Genomic DNA, 22,188 nt, shown 5'->3' with positions numbered 1-22,188 from the left:
CGCATTAATCAAGCAACTGTGTCTGACCAATGTGGTAATAAAGGCAGATTTCGAGCACTTCAGTATGAGCTCTTGAAAAGTGCTTCTGTGTTTAATAAAATGCCATTACTTCATTAGCAAACAATACGATGTGGAGATGCCCATGCCACGCTTGCATCCTCCAGTATAGCTGCAAATCACCTTTTCCTATGGATTTGTAATATTCAACCCCGTTCTGCTTTGAGAATAGTGATTTCATGGTGCCCCAAAACGGCACTTCCTTGTGCTAACCCTTCCAAGCGTGTTGACACAACAGTCAAACAGCCAACAAACATTACAAGATAATTACAACTCGCATATCCCTCCGCCTTAACACCCCCCCCTTTTTTTTTTTAATTTGCCTCCAAACCAAAGGCAAACGGTGCCATTGCCTTCAACAAGAGCTGCCCGTGCCCATTCAGAGTGGATTTCTTGGCTCTGAACAAGCTGATCAGGCGGGTTTCCACCAGCTGAGGATCCGGCCTGTATGGACTTCTGTCAATGGATCCTTTTCAGCAGCAGACGCTCAGGGCCCCTAATTACAGCCTGCTCCTCTCATTAAACATATTTTCACACCCGTGCAGACTAAAACGATGGCTTTATTGCCCCTGCACGAGGTTTCATTGGTCCAAGGCCTTTCCACGCGTCGCGGACAAACAGCGCAACCGAATAAAAGGATGGATAAAAATGATCGGCCAAAGCCACGGAAAACCACCGACATCAGCAACACCAGCGTTTAACAAGGTCGTGCTTGTTAATGGGGTGGAGCAGCAGCGCTGAAGACATCAGGTCTCTGGCCAGAGAGGGTCAAGAGGGCCGGCAGTAAGATAACCTGCCTCTTCTCACCCTGCCAGGGTCCCTGCACCACCTGTTTAGCCCCAGTTTGGAAAAACCAGGGACCTATTTGAGGCTCAGGAATGAACCAAGCCAAAGGCTGGGTGCATCCAAGCTCCTGCAGCCCACCGGTGGGGCGTTCAGACCTGGGGATGCACACGCTCTCAGACCCACCGCTCACCTCCTACCCCCCTCCCTCGCTTGTTCTGAATCAGGCGCGCAGTTTCCATAGAGATAAGCCCACCGCTCAATGGCAGACAGTTCGAGCATCCCATCCCTGGCCTCTCCCCAAGAGCTGCCTTGCACGGAGGAGCCACGGAGGCTACACACCTGCTCCTAAGGTCGCCGCACTTAGCTCACGGCGCTCCCCACTGAACCGGAGGGAGTCTCGAGGCAAAGGCGACTCGGTGCCACTCGCCTCTTTTCAGCCCATGGTCTCAGGCTGCTCAAGTCAAGCCAACGGGTTTTCTTTTCACTTGTGCATCCAAGCAGTTGGCGAAAACACCGAGGAGCAGGGAAGGGCTGAAGCGCCCAGGGAAGTAAGAGGAAGGAGGGGAGATGAGCCACTCGCCAAACCTCTCCTTTCCCACTGCAGAAAGCACTGGGCACAAAACAGACATCTCCTTCCCCAAAAAGGTCTCTCCACACGGTGAATAGAAAAAAAAAACCCTCATTATGTTCAGCCTGGAACAACTCCTGCTGCCCACATCTTAACCCCGGAGAACCCGTCATAGCGCTCGGAAGTGGCCGTTCCCGTTCAAGGTGGGGCGAGCTCATTCAGGCTAATTGGCCACAGTGACTAATTGGTCAGCTAATTTTACTCAGTCCCTCAGCCATTTGGAGAAACAGCTAAAGGCAGAAAAAAAAATAATCGTAACTCCCGACTATAGGATGGAGTGAAAAACCAGCGCTAATGCTTATACGGCCCAGAACAGGGGAAACATAGGGCAGAATTGCACAAGGCTTTATGGCAGCCCGTGGAAATAAGAGCGCCATGTGTTTGCACGCGTGGGAAGGGACAACTAGATCAGAGCCTGTGGATGGCTCCACATTACCCTTGAATTGGAAAAAAGCTGGTTTCCCATCCTCATCCTCCTTCTCCCATTCCTTATTCCTTTATCGCAAGCATAGGACTGAGGGACCTTGGAAGAGGCGGAGGCTCGAAGAGAACCAAAAGGCGCAAGGAATGAATGTTTCAGTGTGAAAATAGTCAAGAGACATCCTTCCAGGACAGAACGGATGGCCATCGGCGTCTCCTGTAGACGGGCGCACAGGCACTTTGTGACCGCAAAGCGCAGTCACGTTTTGAGCATGGGGTCCCCCGTGAAACGGTGCACCTCCTTGAATCGCGCTAGCAGTGGGAAATCTATTCCACAGCATCCATCGCTTCCATACTCTTCCCCCAGCACATCTATCAATCATTCCCCCCCATGCCCAACTGCATGGTCCCACCAGGCCATTCAACTCACGGACACCTCTCAAGCTGGCTCCCGTAGCAAGTCAGTTGTAGCCTGGAAGCAAACAGCATGCGGCTAGGGAAGCCTGTCTAGCTTCCCTGGATAGGATTAACCTGACGTAGGGAGAAAGACGGAGAGTTTTCCACTGGGGACTTTTCACAAGCATACCATTTCTGTCTAAATGGGGAAAGGAAGGGGGGAAAATGATGAACACAGGGGGGAAAAAATCCAGTCCCAACTGCAGGAGTTGCCTTCAAAATCCTTGTCTGCTATATATGTTACGCGGCTTACTCTGTCACCTTCAAGCATTCCCCTCTTCTGTACTGAAATCTAGTTTCTAATGTTTGTTTAATGGAAACTTGTACGCCGCTGCATTCTCGCTGCGTGAAGTGACTCGTGCATGTGCAGATTAATAGATGCATCTGAAAATGAGAGTGCAACGCGACATCCAAGTCTCTCCAACTAGAAAAGCTGGGACTCAAACACTTCTAATCCTCCAAAAAGTCTCTACTGTGTTTCATGGCACACTAAAAAGAAACTAAAGGGCGTCTTGTGCTCTCAGCACATGCACATAATTGCAATCAACTTGTGCGGAAGCGAGTTCCTTGTGAACATACCCTCTAATTATTACGATGGGGTTTTATTTAGCAATTTGCAGAGGCACTACACAGAATCTGGGGCTAGTCAACGTAACCACCTTGCTATCCTTTGCAATTTTATCATGAGTCTTCAATGTTTGATGTCCTTAAAGTTCTGACCCAAATTTTTTTTTTTAAACATGAGAATCTCAGCTTTCACTTAAAAGAGAAACTAAGATTTCTGGTCCTTGCAGCTTGTCAAAAAACAAAAAAAAACAAAACCCAAAACAACCAGCTTGACAATAGGATCCCTAAAGACTCCAACAGATGGGGAGGGGGGGAAACGTTATTTTTATAATATTTCAGGATTTTTCCCTTTCATCCCATGATTTTGGGAGGGTCCGACCTCATTTTGGAGGCTTCATTGGTAAAACCATATGGTGAATCCCCAAGTGGAAGAGCTCGCAGGTGAACCAGAAGATTTGGTTTTTGCAAAAGGAGCAGACCTCAGGGTGCAAGTCAAATCCAGCAACGTAGGGGAAGGTGCACAAGACACAAGTCAAAGTTAGCGCGATCGGTCTGCTGAAGAAGGTGGAAGTTGCACATCTTCCTACTCCGACACTCGTGTGACAACGCTAGGGAGATTTTCCCAAAAAATTCCTCCAGTTGACAAGAGCTGCCTTTCCTCCTGGAAAGAGCAGCCTGTGACTGCAGCCAAGTGTCAATTAGATCTGTTCTGAGCAACATCAGCTGACATGGTACTTCAAAAGCGACTGGCAGCCCTTCTCCACCGTGGTACCCAGCACACCTGACCCCAGGGGAGATGAACTGGCAATAGCAATGAGAAACTGCCAGTGGGAGATGGGGTCTCTTTGAATATGGTCCTATATGACAGCAAAAGAAACAGATGTCTTCTAGTACGCATGGGCGCCAAGGAGAAATATGACCAATTACTTCAATGATTCAGAGAGAGAAAGGAAACCCTGATGGGCCTTTCAAGATAAAAATGTTTGTAACTTTGACTTCTTCAGAACTGTTTCAAGGAATAAAAGAATAAATACGAGCGCAGAGAGAAGAGATGCTAGTCAACACCGTTTTCCCCCTGCTCCAGATTTTAGGAAATCCAGATCTTTGACGGGAGCCTGTTCAAATCCTATCTCCTGCCATATTCCTAAAAACCTAATATGCATAGCATGAATCATTGAGCTAATGTGGTCAAAGCTCACCCATTTCTGTAGCCAATGACACATACATACAAGGGTACCACGTCCAGCTTCCTGGATCAGCCTATGGAGGGAGTCAGTATTTGGCTTGAACTTGCACCTCTGGAGCAATAGCAAGAGACACAACCACGCCATCGCAAGGCCCCAGGGAACAGCAGTTTACTAACCTGGGGATGCCAGGTAAAGACTCCTGCTAATTTGCACCTCCTTTACTGCCAAAGCCTGAGCTCAGAGAAGGAATGCAAATTTCAAGGAGCACTAATACCTAATAAAGCTCTGATTAATTGCAAAACGATGATATAACATGCACATGTTGATAATAGGTTCACAGAAGTAAGTTTTCACAGGTTTATCAGGCAGCAGCAATCATTTCTGACTTTACTCCAGAAAAATGAATGCTGCAGCGATCATCAGTGACATCTGCATTTCTTGTGGGACAGTCCCGCCGACTTCCCGAGGGCCAAATTGCACGGCAGGTCACTCGGCGCTCTGTGCGCACCGCGCAGCCACAGGGTCAGAGCCGGTGCCGAGACGGACAATTCAGGTGGACACCTGGAAACAGCTCCTCCTGAGCTAAAAAATCCTAGGTCTAAATGAATCCCCATAAAAAATAATATGGATTCAAATTATGCAATGCAAAGGGTAATTAAAACAAACCAGTTTTTGCAAGGCCCGGAGGAGAAGTCTGTCAAATGAATTGCAGATACAAGGATCCTCTTCCGTCACTCTTCTCATTCACAAGTAAAGGGTAAAGGACACAAGTACAGGGGTGTAGGTTGTAGCGGTGTTGGTCTAAGGACAGCGGCAGACAAGGGTCTTTGGGTAAATCTGATATATTTTATTAGATCAATTAAAATTTGAGTTGGTCGAATAAAAGATATCAGATTTACCCAAAGACCCTTGTCTGCCAAGGGACACAAGTAGGTGTTTCATATAACACACAACCACCCCCCAACACACACACACACACTCACACACTCTCTAAATCTAGTATTTCCTTTTTCAATAAAATTTCTCTCCCCCATCTCTGCTACCATGCTCGACACCGTCTTTTTACATGGGACGCGCACCCAGTGCCATCCAACATCCGAGCTGAACTTTTGCAAAGCCGGGCTATTTCAAGGGGTGTGAAATGCATCAAAAGGCACTCCCCTCACCCAAATTTCTGCGGCCTTTAAATCCAAGCATGGTTACAAAAAGCAAGTGCCCATCAGTGCTTCCAGAAGCTGGGTACACAGACCATCTTATGACTGATCTGACTATCCTTTGGAAAGGGAAACTCTTGGGAACCTGTACAAGGGAGCAGTTTTGCCATCTGGTTTATGTTTCTTGCCTTAGTTTTCTTGGGCTGCCTGTTTCATCCCTGTATTTTGGCAGAAACAGCTAGTGTCACCCCCTGGCCTCTACCTCTTGCCCGATACAAGGTGCCAGAGAGAAACAGCTATTTGCTGGTTTGCAGCAGGGTCCCAGCAGGGCAGGAGAATATCCCAAGATTTTGGTCCCACATTTCGTGGTGGTTTTTCTCTGGCTCAGGGGCACAAATCCGGTCTCAGGAGCAATCGGGGGCTCTCCCTAACGCAAGGAGCGTTTGTCATTCTGATACTACTGGAAAAAAGGAGAAAACTGATGGTTCGCAGAAGAAATGCAGGGGGAAGGCAGGCCTGGGAAACCACCTGTTGGATACCCAGAAGCCTGGGCTGTCTCCAAAAGCCAGAGGATAAATCCCAGTGCCAGAGCTGGGACTGGAAGAACAAGGAGAGAGGGGCCAATAATACACAGTTAGTAATAACACACACAGCCCTGCGGGCAGAACATGCAAAGGGGCTGCACCGCCGTTACTTCAGGTTAGAAAGATGCAGAGGTCATTAGTCTCATGGCAAAGTCATCATCTTCCAAGGATGCTTGACCAACTTCCATGCAAGATTGTGCGGGATCTCCCGATACGCTGAGTATGAGAGACAAAGCACAAGAAGGCCGGGTGTGCGGGCCAGGCATCGGGCTGAAGCTCAGGAGAGCTGGCTTTTGACTTCCAACAACCTTGTCAGAAAGCACGGGGCCAAGACTGGGAAACCTCCATCTCTGCTGGCTCTCTCTGGGCACCTGCGAGTCTGTTGCCATACCATGCAAAGGTGAGGTATTAAAAAAACATAACGGCTCCACAATGAGCCAATGTCATTATTCCACCTGAATTCAAGAGGAAAGAAAAGGCTGTCCCAGGACCAGCCTGGGGTCCCTCACCCGCAGTGCCTCCATCAACTGTCCGCTTTGGGCTTGCCTCTGAATAATACCGGGACACTAATTGCATCCAGCCACAAGTCAAAGGCTCACCCCCTTCTTATTAACTTGCCTGTACAAGTCCCCTCCCAAAGACTGCCTCTGCCCACGATACAGCCGCCACCGCCGCGCCTTCCTCCTGAACCCGAGGCCACGTGCAAGGAGCCCACGTCTATGGGCTGTGTGCAGGGCATCTGGGGGAAAGCAACACCCAACGCAGAGAGACCCCGGAGAGACCCCTTCAGCCCCACGTCAACAGAGGAGCCTGCAGGCACTGCCTCCGCTCCCATCCTGCCCTTGTAAAAGGAAGCTGCAGCTCTTGCTATGGGGGGGTGCAGAGACCCCCCTGCCAGCTACAACCCCCTCCAAAAGCCAGCTTCCCCTGCATCACGCAGCCAGGAAAGTGGGGGCTGCCGGTGCCTTTAGCCGCTGAATAGGAGAGCTCGGCCGCTTCCAGCCTGGCAGGCCGAGGGCCCTGCCAGCCTCTGTGGGAGCGGGCTGGAGGGGGGCGCTTGGGAGACCCACCTCGGCTCACGTTCATTCGGCCGCTATTAGCACACAAAAGCAATGCAGAGCAGCGGAGCAGGACAAAAGGGGTGTGGGCCGAGACAGACAAGAAAGAGGGAGGGGAGGAGAGAGACATGAATGAGAGGGGAGACACACAGACGAGAAGGAGGGGAGCGCGGCGCGCACAACAGCCGGAGAAAGGGGAAGACAACTCCATAACAAGGAGGGAAGGGACCCCCTGGGGAGGGGCGTTTCCTACCTGGCCCCAGGGTCCCATTCATGCCCGTCCCTGTCCCCTCCCCTTCGCTGTCTCTTGTCCCCTCTCTCTTTCCCTGCCCCTTACAAGAATACCAGCACATCTCACGCCTCTGCGGTGGGGTGTCCCCGGGGCAGCACGCCTCGCCTCGTGCTGTGCTGTGGGGCTCCGGCGGCTGCCCCACAAAGTCCGGGATCCCACACACCCCACTTCTGTCCCTTTGCCGCCCCGCGTGGGGAGAGCTAATGGAGCGCAACCCTTGCGACCGCCCGCGCCCCGGGCTCTCTTTGCAGCCTCTTCCCGGTCCTTACTGATGCCCACATGCTTGCTTTTTGCATACACGTGCATGCACAATTCAGTGGTTGAATCCTTGTCTGCCACACAGGAGACCCGGGTTCGGCTCCTGGATGCTTATGCAAAAATACAGCTGTGGAGGCACCAAACATCTGGACCCAACGTGGCCTTTGTCTCAGATGGGAGGTCTGGGCAGCCTCCGCTTCTCCAAAAGCTCCTGCCTAGGCATATGCATCAAAGCCTGGGTGCCCTCTCACGTATACACCATGATCTGGACAGATCAGCAGTTGCCAAACACACCTGAGCAAACCCACAACTGACTGCGCAACCACCAGCCGTAGTTGCTCCTGTCCTGCCTTACGTGAGGACATGGATGGGCACTGACTAGTAGGTGTGGGTCAGCTGGAAGCGGACCTCCTTTTGCCATACTTCCCCTTTCCATGGGAAGGATACTCCGGATCCAGTGGATCCTGGCTTGGGCCAAGGCAGCCCTTCGCTGGCAGTCCTTGGCCTGCAAGCACTGTGCTGGGTGCAAGAATCCACAGCAGTCTGATTTCGGCTTATCCCAGCAAACCAGCTACAAGGGGGCCACTCAGCAGCTCAGCTCCTACAGGAAACCACGCTAGTTTTAGTACTTCCCCCGCATCGCCCCTTGGAGACCCACCTTTTCACCTTTGCCAAGATGCATGACACCCTTTTGCCCCACTGCAAAACCATTGACCTTTACAAAGGAGAACGACAACAAAAAAATATTTCTGACCTCGAGACACGACACTGAAGAGCCCAATCCTACTCGGAGGTACCGGAGCCAAATCGGACCAGCTCCTGTGCACTCTCTAGGTTTACATCAGCGTAAGCAGGCGCAGAATCCGCTCAGGGCTTGCCTTAAAATGGAAGCGGGGCGTGCTCCTTCTGTCGACCGGCTGCCTGTTCTGCAACACCAGATCTTGCTGGATGAAGCACAGGCACTGAGTCTTATTTTCCATTTTGTATCTTGGGAGCGAGGCGGTGGAATTTCTGTCCGAGCGATACTTCAAACCCAGAGGAAATTCCACATCGGACGATCACGCTCAAGCTGAAACGCATCAGATTCAGCTTCCCGATAGCTCCTCCTCAAACGACAGTCTTACGGCAGGAACAAAGTGAAAAGCTCCAACGTCTGGTAGGAGATCTCCAAAGCTCTAATGTTTCCAATGTTTCATGAAACAAAAAAAAAAATGAGTCAAAAAATGAAAAACACATTTTTTCCCCCCAATATGAACTTCCACAGAATTCAATAAAAATGTGTTGAGTTTCTCCTCTGGCTGAATGAATGAAAAACAACACAAATGGATAAAGCTCCACCGACTCCCAGCTCTCCTGGCTTGCTCTCCTTGCAGGTCACGGTCCATCCTTGCCCTTCCTCAGTTATCAAGTCTCTCCATTACAGGAGGACTTTTCTACGCCAATCTCCTCCTTTCTCTGTCAGACACCGGGTCCCTCTCTCCCAGTTCCTTGCATTGGGTGTCCCAAGGCTTGCTGGCTTTACTCCTCTTCTTTCCACCGGCAGTGCCTCTCATCTCGCCACCTTTCTGACGGGTGCCACACACCTGCAAGGAAGAGCAGGACCTCCTCAAGAGACACTGGCATGCTGACTTCTGGCAGCTTGGGGTTGTCTTGCTTAACCATCAAAACTTTAAAGGGAGCGACGTTTCAGGAACTTTTTGGAAAGGTGCAGCTTTGAGCAAGTCGAAACAGGAGCAAATTCAGAACCTGTTGCAATGCAGCAGCACAGGCAAAAACCCCCGAGTCTCAACAGCAAATTAGGGATGCCCCTCTTCTCATTCTCACCGGGTTGCTAGTGCACATGCCTTCAAAACAGCCACGCGGCGGGCATACTTGTATCGAACAAGGCTTTGAAGCAAACGGCATAGCCAAAGCTCCTAAAAAGGGGCCGACTGGTGGTAACTAGACGCGTTAGCACGTCCACATCTGAATAGGTCTTCCCCAGGTAGGGCCTACGGGAAAGCCATTGAGCCTGTAAGAGAGAAGGAGAAAACCCACAATGTAAGAAACGCCCTCGTGCTGACAAATGACAACACGGTCACCCAGAGATCAGGAACGAGTCACACGGACGCGTCGAAAAATGAAAGCCAGAATCGGTGTGCACTGTTAAATCAACACTTCAAGGACAGCCTGGTCCAAATACGAACCCCAGGACTTTCCAAGAGCTGCATGAAGAGTCTCGGGACACAATATAATGTATTAATGAAGCGGGGAGGGGGGTGGGGGCACATCCTACCCTCATTTTTGAAACAGGACAGGACCAGCCAGTTTAGAGGCTAGGAGTGCTGAGCTGCCACTACCCCAAACACCTGAAATAGTTTTTAAAAACCCAAAAAACAGCAAGCGTTAAGATTTTACACATCAACCTTCATACAACAGCGACTTCAAAGAGAGCTTGTTTGATCCACATCAATGCTGAAAGTAATTCAGTGCACGTGCTTTGAGATTTCTGTGGGAGACAGAAGTGTTGCCCAGTCCTCAAGACAGCCCCATCATGTTCGCTTCCCTTCGCCTACTGAATTCGGAGTTGCAACCAAGCCTCGTAAGAAATTATATATAGTAGCTGGCTGCTTTGCTCTCATGCTGCCAAGGCCAGTGCATGCACACACACACACACACACACACACGTGCTAATTATTGATGCAAGAAACATAAAATGCCATGCAATTCCTTCCTTTTCCGTACATAATTATTTTGAGAGCTACAGCCCTGGGATTCTGTTTCTCGTGTCAATCATTTTCAGCACCAGAACCGACAGGGCTGCCCAGTTCGGAAAGCAAATGGGGCCTAAAATAAGTCATGTGCCTTGAAACGAGGGGGTTATATGTTGATGCGCAAAGTTGTCGGGTGTTTGCAGGGAAGAGCCCTCTGGTCTAATCCTAGCATCTTTCTTCCACTTATCCAGGGGTATCTTGACTGTACTTTTCAGGGTATCCTGGAGCAGAATAGGCCTGATGCTTGAGAGAACTAACCCTGACATTAACCCTAGTGCCAAGGGATTTTTTTAGGCCTCTTCATTTGAAAACACATACATATTACTTTCCCAGTTTGAAAGCACTAGATAAGGGGCCACCAAGCCACACGCAGCCTAGCTGGGGGGACGACATCTTACCCTATATCGTGCGTGGGGCTGGCGGGTGGTGTTAAAGGATGGAGGGGAGCATTTTAAAATCTTTCCCAAACGGTGGCAAGATATTCTCGGCCTTTGTGATCTAGCCAAACGTATGTCACGCTTCCTTGAGTTCATAACAGATGTCCCAGGAGAGACGGCTCCTGAGGTCAGTTTTTTTGGGAGTTTTTTCTTCTTCTTCTTTTTTTTTTTTTTTTGAAGTGTTGCCTTTTTACTCCCCCATAAAAAAAGAAGAAGAAGAAAAAAAGGGGGAACAAGTCCCAACATTTCCCTCTTGTAAAATGGCTGCATGTCAGAGCCTTTCCACCTGACTCCCCCGCCCGGCCTGCCTTTAAACAGGCTCCTGATGGGGCTGGAGTGTGGATCTTTCTGTTTATTTTATACAAGTGCTCCCTGAATGAGGAAAAATAAATAGAAGGAGCAAACATATGACTCTCCTTAGTGCGAAATCCCCCTTTTTGGAGACATAAAAAGAGGCTGCCTTTGCCCCTGTTGAATGTAAATGCCTTTGAAGTGGAACTAATCATTTCAAGGATAGTTTGCGTTGTCCTAACAACGCAGCTGAATTGCAAAGCCCTGCTTTTTGTTGAAGATATGTTTTCTTTCTTTCAGCCCAACCTGATGATGATATACTGCTTTCACGCTCTGTCCTCCTGCATCGTAAATCTCCAGCTCCCAGCTCCCAAAAAATCTCACTCTCACATGCCAGCGGGCGACTGACTGCTTCTCAGGCCGCCGGCCTCTGGGCCCCCTCCGCCCCAGGAGGTGCAGATCCCCGTCTCCACCCCGCGGCTGGGGCAGTACGGGCGCCTGGAAAGCGGCTGCTCCCCGGGCCGTCGCACGGGGCCTCCGGGATGGAGTCTCCCGGGCAGTTGTTTAAGCCCAGCTCCTGTTGTCACAAGCCTGGGAAAGCACGGGGACAACTGGGATGGATAAAAACCTCCAAACCTAATAAAAAAAAGAAAGAAAGAAAAGGGCGGGAGCGTGGGGGCCAGGCAGCGAGGGAAAGCTGGTTCCCGCGGCTAGGATGGATTTCAGGGCTGGCTGGGCCCCGAGCGCAGCTTCTGCCAGCCGGGGGGTGAGGGCGGATGGCAGCAGAGAGAAAGCCCCCACGGTCGCCCTGCGCGGGGAATGGGAAACCCAGCCACAGAAGCGCACCCAGCCAGGTTCGGGGGCTCGCGGCCTCCAGGGCTGTGCAAGGGGCCTCCTGGCTCGCTCCGAGCGTGCCCGCACGCACGCGTGCCCGCCTCACCGCGAGCATGCCCGTGCCCCGGTGCAATCCGACAGAGGTGCTGCGGGTGCAATGGCGAGACCGCTGCCCACCCCATCCTTTTAAACGTGCAGGGCTAGTCCCCTCCCTTCGCAACGACAACCCCAACAGTGCTCGGCAGCTCGTTTCCAAAGTTCACCCACCACAGGCTTCTCACCATTGGAGGCTTTTCAAGTGGTTTGCATTAAATCTTGTATGACATTTTTTAAATGAACTCTGTGAAGGATCAGTCAACCTGAAAGTGTCTTATATGTATTTCCCAGAACGACTGAACAACAGGTTCTCTTTCTGAGCCCTTTTTTTTTTAAAAATAATAATAATACAAAAAAAAAGTTTCCATCATTTTAACGTGGCAAAAATAGAGGCTTGTTTTCTACAGGGGGCAGATCAAGTCGCTCCTGGCTCTCATTAATGTTCAGCCGCTTTAACGGGGGCAATTACAAACCAAGACTGTGTTTTTGGAGGGTCATTTAAGATGAGGGTTCAGTGGAGAGTGGGGATTGCTCTAATCTTAGAGCATGAGAGACTATTTCACCATCCGGTATCAATAGAGGGCTCTGAAATGGTATCAATGTGCGGGGACAGCCACAAAGCAGACTGTGGGTCTGACCCCAAGCCCCCTGAAACCAAGAGCAAAGCTCCCGTGGGCTGCAGTAGTGCAGGAACAGGTCCAGAAAGAGCCAAGAATTCAAAATACAGCATGAACCACAAGCGGAGGAATTCCCTCGCCGAAGCTGCAATGTAATAGCTTCCCCTTTTTTTTACGTATTTGAGCTTGATTTGGTCTGATAGAAATGTAAAGGGTTCAAGACGCCCAGGCCCTAACTGCACCACGTTCAAGACTTAATAAACATTTCCCTTCCTTGGCCTGACTCCCGTTTGTTTTGTATTTCTAAAACTTATTACTATGGTGCCTTAACGCACAAAGGAACAAAACCAATAATATGGGACAATCTGAGCCAGGTCTTTCATAACTGCTTTTCCTGCCAAAATGCCTGTTGTCGCCTTCATTTCCATGTCTAAAACTCGATTAATAGGTAAATCCGAACACTGCACAACAAATCTAAAATGACTCGGCTAAGCTACACGCAGCACCACAATGCAAAATAAGATATTCTCCTCGAGAAATGCCCAGGCTGGGTTGGACATCAAACTGGGGGATTTCGGTAGCTTCTGTCAGCTTTATCCCTGCAGAGTGAAGAAATGCAAGTGTGATCTAGCTAAAAGGAAGAAGTGGATGTCCACGTTTCTTAATGAACATTTCCCTGCCAAACCAGGGCAATTAGGTTTTATTGTATCCCCAGATTAGCTGTCACTTTCTTTTCCGGAAGGGGCAATCAGTGAAAGTTCATTAGAGACAGTGCTGGAGCTGGGAGGAGCTGAGTATTTGAACAAGAGGAGTGAGAGCAAATAAGCAGGCTTAACCTGGGTGGGGGGTTGGCTTCCAGCTCACTGGGTGCAGCATACAGCAACCAGAGCTCGGCATGAGTTTCCTGATAAGACAATTACCACTGATGGGAAAAAAAGAACCCTGCTGTATACCCCAGCACTTATTCTTCTTACAAACTGGATCTATTTTCTCCATCCTTTGCAATGGCTGCAGAAATCAGCCTACTTTCCTGGATCAGACCCTGAAGTCCGCCTCTGGACTGGACCGCTGGAGGGTGCAGGCAATGGCTTGGGTCTCCTGACATAGGTTTCCCTGCAAGTCTGGTCGTTTTGTCTGGATCCAGGCGGCCTGAGAAACGTTCCCCCGCCAGCTAGCAGTGCTGAATTGCCATCTGATCGCTAAAGGACTGGTTATAATCTGCCACAAACATCGAGTGGAAGCAAACAAAAGAGGTATCTAGTATTACAGTAAGACACGATGCTGCTTTCTAGTGCTTCCAAAGGGCTGGCACATGCCATCAGCCCATCCTACAGGCTGGATGCTAAATGAACCAATGTGTCCCGACAGCTGACAAAGCAAAGGCCTGGCTCAACACATTTTCAAACTTCCACCAGGACTGTCCGCAGACCGCTGGGAAGCTTCCTCCTGAGACATGAGAAAAATCGAGCGCCCCCCACGTAAAGTCGACGTGGCCGACACAAGCGGTGCTTGCTAACGGGCTCGGCCTGTTAGAGGATTTGCTTGGGAGCGCTCCAAAACTGTTGCATTCGAGGCAAGGGGCTTTGGGGCAGAGAGGTTTGCTGGCACTTTGAAAAGGTCATCCATGGGGAGGGGTTTCTCCCCCCCTTCAAAACGTGAGGGCTCCTTGCATGCAGGATACACGTGCCAATCTCAGCCTAAAACCCACCGACTGCCGCTCTGAAACGCTGGCCCGTTCACCCAGGGTTGTGGAGGCTTCCTAGTAGCATCCCGACGTTTTCCCCCTTTTCATTTTGGGGGGGGGGGGGCAGCACGGTTCGGCCTTCTTTGTGTCCCAGTCACAATGGCGGCTTCCTAGACAACATCTGTCCCTCGCCCCCCGCCCCTGCTCCGCATTACCTCTGTGAGGCACTCGCCTCTTTCCCTCCCACAATGGCCTCGCCAGGGTGCCTTTTACTTGACCAATTTCAGGAGTTTCATGTGAACTTCATTAAATGAATTACAGTGTGAACACATCACAATTTATTTGCAATTAGTATCAAAATGTCTTACTTTTCCTAATACAATGGAACAGATGCAGCTACAGAAGGGACACCACGCCTTCGTGAAATATATCTCTTCTCGCATATTAAAACTTCGGGCTGGTGGGGGGGGCAAGGGGGAAAGAAAATAAAATGAGTCGAGTGCCACAGATGAAAAGCAAAAAGGGACTATGTGCAGGTGTTGGAACAGATTGTTTTATAATGATATCTATTTGGAATGGTTTCCTGATTCTCTGTAATGATCTAACAAAAGTCACCTTAATTAAACACCGGGTTTCAGACAATGATTGAGCGCATTAGTGAAAAGTAGAAGAGGCTTTAAAAAGCCAACCGGCGCACAGAGGAGAAAAGTTGCAAACAAACCCCCAGAAGAGGTCTGTGCGGCGCAGATTTCCCCAACGTTGCTGTAGCTGTTTTTGCCGCGAGCGCGCAAAACTGCCCTCCTGGAGCAAACCGACTGGGCGCTGCTTTTGCATCCGATTCCCACCCCCCCTCCGCCCCGTACACATTCCTGGTTTCCATTTGTTTCTGCAGCACGGAGATTTTGTTTGCTGCGTGAAGCCCGCAGCTCCTGTTAATACTATTAGTGACAGGGTATCGAGTTTCAAATGAAGCATGGTGACAATTACTCGATGGAAACGGATGCTCTGCGAAATTTAGGTCAAGTGTTGGGGGACTCGGGTTTCACGGTCAAGGCTATCAGGCAGTAACCTTGAAACAATGCGAGGAGTCCCCGCAACCAGCGGGTTTGCGCTACCCGAGAGCAGACGCAAACACCGATGCCCAAAGCCGGCGAGCCAGACGCACGCAACCCATCTCCCAGCCCCTCGCGCTGCTAGCCACCAGGAGCCTCCCCGTCCCCTTCAGACGAGAAAAGAAAACAAGGACTGTGGTTTTTTTTTATTCCCCCCCCCCTTTTTTTTTGTTTTGTTTTTTCTTTGCACCAGGTCCCCTTGCACAGTTGGGGCCCTCCCGCGGGGCCAGTCTTCTGGGTTAATGTCCCTCTGGGGGGTGTTTGCCGCTTGACAAGTCTTTTTGGGGAGGAGGAGGTGGGAAAAAAAAGGCACAGAAACATATTTTATTTACTGCCTCCTATAAATTATTTACTAGCAGGGCTGAGGTAATTCCATTAAAGCCGCATGGTTTGTTTATAGGAAATAGTTATCTGGGGACCCTTTTGCTATCGTAAAGCCACATGAGAAGGAAGGGGGGGGTCTCTCCCTGTCAGGGATGAAGGCACAGAGCAGGGGAGTGGGAGACAGAGGGACGTATGGTTCCAGTTAAACCCAGTAAGCGCCTCTTCCTTAATGGGTTAGTGCTTCCCCAAGGGGGGTGCACCCTATCCCCCGAGCTGGGGGGGGTGAGGGAGGCTTCTGGAGCGAGTTTGGTTACGATTTATTGTCTGCTTAATCATCTGCAGTGCATCATCTGCTTGCAGCTGTGCTAAGCTGGGACCCCCTCTTGCAGCGCCGTTCTCCCGCAGACGCCCTCCACAAAGCGGAAGGTGGATCCAAGGGTCTGGATCCATAGGGAGCAAAGGGAAGACATGGGGATAAAGCACTCTCCAGGCATCCTCCCTGCTCCGTCCCGAGGGATGAAAACTGTGCTGGGGAGAGGGTATATTGTAGGGCCAGGCAAAACAACTCCCCCTGGGAAGTGCAGGGGATGCATCCATCAGCCCGTGCCAAACAATGGCCAGAGGAATCGTAGCTCCACTTGGGAAGAGTGGCAAGAGATACAGTAGCCCCACCAAAGCAGGGTTGAGGCCTGAGACACCCCCTCTCCCCTCGCCTCTCAGCATAGTAACAGAGGGGTAGGTGGGGGGTGCAGCTCCCCCATCCTGCTGTGAGACCTGGAGAAGCCTGGGGCATGGACACAGCCCCGTAGGTGGATCTGGGGACTGAAGGGCATCTACTGGTTTCAAGAGTCAATCCCCACCGCCATTTGCTCCGTGCAAATGCAGAAGGGTTTGGAACCCAAGCCGCTGCTTCGGCAGAGATGGAAAAGTTGCCCATCCCCTGCAGAGTAACACCTGAGAGAGTCCGGACCAAAATGGACAGACGGAGCCACACAGAAGAGCTGCTCGAGAGGAGGTTAGCCGAGCACTGCGTAGCAGGGATTGCTGTTTGCACATCAGGGGTGTTAGCACAGGGAGGAACATGCTCCATTTTGTCTTTTGGGGCACTCTCCATTCACACCCCATCAAATTCCAGTTTAACAATGCAAAGCCTCACGACCAATGAGACAGACATGCATCAACGCAGTTGGAAGGCTGAATAGTTGCTATTTTTTCACTTAGTGGCTTCCCCCCAAGACAAAACAGGGCCCCATGGCAGTGCGAATTAACTCGGCAAAGACTCATCTGGAGTAAACCAGCCTAACGAGTCTCCGTGGGTGAGAATTATCTTGTGTTGGAGAAATGCATGCACTGTGCTAGGGAAAGGCTTAGCCCCCCCGACTGTTGCAGCCTTCTTCGTTTCTCACCTGTCAGACAGGCCTAGGACAGACCGCTCCACAGAGCAACGCTGTTTCCACGTTTTGTTTCTCAATGCAAGGAACCCCCTATGTCTGGTGGGTTGGGTCAGTGCTGCAGTGAATAGTAACCATCCACAAGTACGTTCAACCAATAGGGTGGCCAAAGTTGAGGCCAGGGAGAGCAACAGGAAAAAGTCAGAGCAAGGTACGCTTAGGCTGGGTACCAAGAAAAGCCTCCTGCTGTTGTGCTTTATTTGGCTGGAGCCAAGTTTCCCCAGACCCCCTCTCCTAGGAATGGGAAACAGGCCCAAGCTACCTGCTTTCCCGCTCGTGCATGAAGCAAACCATTTCAGTCTCAGGGTTTCTGAGAATCACGAAGTACAGGAGTATCCCTGGGCCTGCTGCTAGCTGGCTACTACTGCTAGGCAGATCTACTTTCCTACTGTTCTTGGCTCTGGAGTATTAACCAACTTAGCACAAAGTCTCCCTCCATATAGAATTCAACAGAGATGTTGTTGAGCTGGATGCATACATGGAAGGAAATCCTGGCCCCATGGACTTCCACGGCACCAGTACATCCCCTACTGTAGATGTCGGCTGGCTCTCCCAACGTCCCCAAACGCTGCGCCATCCCACAGGGAACCGCAGCAAGGAGCTCTCATTTCCAGATACAGGATTCCTCCAAGTGGTACTCTGCAGAGAGGCACCAACCACAAAGCCAACCTGCCCCCGATCAGAGCACAGAGATGTCGAAACAGTAGGTGTCCACAAGTACTGGGTCTTGGCTGAACCAACGAGCTGTACACTACAACACTACCCTGAAGAGATGGATGCATCCCAAACTATAAGTATTTCCACATGTGCGTGCGTGTCTGTGCATGTATGTGCGTTTTAACTCTGGAGAGCTTGTTTAGTGCTTACAAAAGTCAACCTTCGTTGCAGCAGTTACGGCGCAGGCATTCAGCAAGCAGTCTTTCCCTAACTGTCTTCTGGCTTTGCTCAGTCCCGATTTGCTACAACTGGGTTGTCCCATCCCATACTGGATAAAAGCTAAATTAAACACCAATTTTGCAAAATTTAATGAAACAGCTTCTTTATACCCAGCAGTTTTCTTCAGCTGCTTTATGCAGTGCTCTGTCCAAAGTGGTTCTCAGCTCTAACCAGGAGGAGGATGGGGAGTTGCATCTTAATATTGTCAAACCCGAGTGTTCAAAATGCATGAGTCAGGCTCCCAAAATCCTAAAATTTAAAGCAAACCTTCATGGGTTTTGCACAAAGAATAAACTTTGAAGTCCTTTTTTCTTTGGTTTTGGCCTCAGAGGCTCCAGGATAGGTTGTTTCCCTTTTCAAACAGTGCTTCACTACCATAAAGGTTAGAGTTTTTATTATTATTATTTTTATATCAAAGCTGAGGTGCTCATGTAATCCCTTGACTCTGGGAGCTGGGGCTTTGCTGGAAACATCAACAAAGTCGTAAGAGGTGGCAACAGACTCTTAAAACAGCATGTCCAGAATTAAATGTGGTGAAGGGATCTTTTTCATTGATCAGAACAAAGGGGGCTTTATTTGTCTCCCCCCCTTCCTCCTCTCTTGCATCAGAAAGAATAACTCTCTTCACCGTTTATGTACAGCGAGGGGCATTTACTGCAGCGTGTTTCTAGCCGACAGCCTGCTAGAAATGCAGACATAGTGCAGCACCAGGCACTGGGCTAAACAAGGCTGAAGCTGCAACACAAACCGGTCACAGAAGCCACAATGGAGAAAGCGGCAACTCTGCCTTGGGTTAGCCCCCTGCTAGAAGAGACGGCAGGGAGTCTTTCAAACCGGTGCCAGGTGACTTGGGAATCCCTGCAGGAGCAGGTTTCAAAATCCCCGTGAGTTTTCCACGAGGCCTATTTTCATTTAGCCAGTGCGGAGGTGTGCCTGTTGGTCGTTGGGTCCGCTGGCAAAATGGATGGAGTGAAAATCTTACACAGAGCAGTGGGCTTTCCTGACCATCCATCATTAGAGCCAACAATAAGAGATGGAGCAATTCATAGACTCATAGAAAACGAGGGCTGGAGGGGAGCTCAGGAGGTCCCATCTAGTCCACCCCCCTGCTCCAAGCAGGACCAGCCCCGACTACATCATCCCAGGCAAGGCTTTGTCTACCCGGGTCTTAAATACCTCCATGGATGGAGGCTCCACCACCTCTCTGCGTGTTTTACTACCCTCCTCGTGAGAAAATCCTTCCTAATATCCAACCTCAACTTCCCTTGCTGCAGCTTGAGCCCATTGCTCCTTGTCCTGCCATCTGCCCCCACTGAGACCAGCCCAGCTCCGTCCTCTTTGCAGCCCCCCGGCAGGGAGGTGAAGGCTGCTATTAAATGAAGGCTGCTATTAATTGATTTTTATTAATGGAAGAAGGGACACCCCTGAGACAAGAGCGCTGACAGAGCTCGAGCCCCTCAAATCCCAGCGACAAACAGCCCATCAGTCAGGAGGGAAATTCCACCGACTCCATGGGCTTCGGGCAATTGTACCCATTTGTACCAGTCCTGGGTTTGGCCCCAAGCCTCTGCGGGTGAAATACTGCCGTAGGAACAAACCGTGCTGCCACCGTCCTGCATTCATTTAAAAAGGAGAGCTGCTGACGTTTTAAAAGCTAATCTGAACTAACTAGTTGCTACAGCCCCAGTAATTAGGGGCACCATCCATGAGACAGCGGAGCATCACAACTGGTTAGAGCGCAACTTTTTTCTAATAAGAAACAAACAAGCATGAATTGGATTGTACAGGAGTTTCAAAACCAGGAATTACTGAATTTCCTCTAAGCCCTTTGAAAATAATCAAATGCAGGGTTGATATATTTTATGTCAAAAAATAACTGAAAAATATGCATACATTCTGGAACATGTGTTTTTGCTTCGCGTTCCCTTCAATACGTTGTTTTCCTTTAAAAAAGGAAAAAAGCAGCAGCTATCATCTCCCAGGAAGTTTCAAATTATCATTCAGCCCTTCATCGCCTCTTAGTTTACTATTTTTTACTGAGGTATGATAGAAAGAGTGGGGGGGGGGGAACTTGAAGTGTCCTGGCGAAAATTTAAAAGGCTTGTAAGACAAAAGAATGCAAACAGCATGTAGCATGAGAAAGGCGTAACGCTCAAAGAAACACCCTTCAAAAATAATACATCTGTTTGAGCAGCACAAGCCTCTTAGTTGCAGGCTGCTTGCATTAACACATTCAAACACTCCAGTACGTCAGGGAAGGGCTTAGAAACTCCTCTCTGATACCTGACTGAACTAATATTTCACAAGTATTTGCTTTAGGACGCTTGGCTTGTCAAACCATTTTATGACATCGAGACTAGACCCCCCTTTCCCCCGCCAGGAACCGGAGACACGAGCAATATCGGGAGTCAAACAGGCTAAAAATGCCCAAACAAACTCCCCGCTCCTGCTCCCGCGGCACTTGCAAATTATTCTCGCTTCTAAGCGAAGGCAATTCTGATGAGAGCTTAGATCCAGCGCCGGCCGCAACTGCCCCAAGAGTACAATAATGGTCGATACAAATGAGGCTACTCGAAACGGGCTCTGGTAGCTTATCCTCTGCATTCACAGAGTTTTCCATTGGAAAAAAATATTTTCACCGGACCTCGGACACTGAATGATAATGACGTTTCTCGTGCAACGAGAACTGCGGCATCTACCCATTTTGAGCAGTGGCGGCAAAAATCCCCAAGCAGACAGACCCCCTTCCAGTAACTATTATCCAGCAGAATGGTCCAGTTCAGGTTTTTCCATGCTGAAACACCTGCCAGCCACCCCTCCTCTTGGATTAATTTTCAGTTCCCCCCGTGTCTCATGCACCGCCCGATGACGCAGTTTGTTGCATTGTTCTTTGGCGAGACATTTGAAATCTCACTCTTAATATTTTTTTTTTTTTAAATCTCCTTCATTCAAACGGTCCCAGCTTGAGATAGCTCTGTATATTACTACGCCTGTCAGGAAGACGGTGAGAATAATACGGGCACAGAGCCCGGGCTGCTCCTGGATGAAGTTTGTGGCAGTGAGTACAAAGGGGGCTGGAGGGGGAGAGGGACGCATGTGTGGAAAGCAGCATGTACTGTGCACTTTCATCTTCCATCTAATCTATCTACCCATGTATCTAATCTCCAGCGAAAAAAAGGCTACAGCAACATGGGTCCAGGCTGAGCGACAAGGGGGAGCACTTTGAAGTGAACTGCATTGTTCCACCATGCACACCTAACAATGCCTGTTGAATATCTAATCGCATGCGTGCTCTTCTGAACCACGTATCAACACGCCGGCATGCACGCTGGACCCGCACCTGCACACGGGGCCGCTGCACAGACTAACTCCCCTCCGACGACCTGGTCATCAGGTATTGCGGCCCTGGGTTCATGTACATGCACGCAATTTTGGAGCGCCTGGAGACAATATCGCCTCCGGGAGAGTCTTGCCCAGCCCGCCACTGGCCCAATGCATCACGTCGGGACAAAGGGATGTCCGTGCTCCCGGGGCAAGAGGAGACCCACGTAGGTCAGCCAGCAACGGGACGGAGGCGGCCAGTTCGGCCAGGGCGCTCCTTGCAGCAGCTAGGAAAGGGAGAGACGGTCAGGTGGGGAGAAGGCGCACCCTTTCCCACGGGGGCAGGGAGAGCCGGTCATCGCGGGGGACGGGGTGGAGGAGAGGACCCGTAGGCCCAGGGAGCTGAATTTCCCCGGGGGCAAACAACCTTACGCCAGCCACTAAGCGAGGCCCGAGGGAGATCAGATCCACTGCTGGGCTCCTCCAGGTGAGGTGGCAAAAGAATAAAAAATTAAAATAAAAAAAAAATTAAAAATACACATGCTTATGGAAGTCAAAGATCCCCCTAATAATGCAGGGCCTCTGCTCTTTCCCCAGTAGGATTTTGCCACCCCCCCCCACCTCCCACCCTTGCTGTTGGGAGCTACTACCACGGCTGCCCATACAACGGCTGCTACCGTTCTGGCCCAACAGCCAGAAACAAGCCGATTCCTGCTGCAGTTGCCCCTCAATGAATGGTCTCCGAGTGCTGCAGCTGCCTTGCATTTGTCCCAAATTCTCCGTGCAAGAACCACGCTGGAGGAAGCAACAGCCCCACGCAGCTCTGTCCTGGGAGCCCCTTGGACGCCACCCTTGAGCTCCGTGAGGTGCACAGCATTCGAAAAG

Source organism: Crocodylus porosus, unplaced genomic scaffold, assembly GCF_001723895.1.
Source record: "Crocodylus porosus isolate Cpor-Errol unplaced genomic scaffold, CroPor_comp1, whole genome shotgun sequence".
NCBI lineage: Eukaryota > Metazoa > Chordata > Crocodylia > Crocodylidae > Crocodylus > Crocodylus porosus.
Note: the sequence above shows the minus strand (reverse complement) of the source record.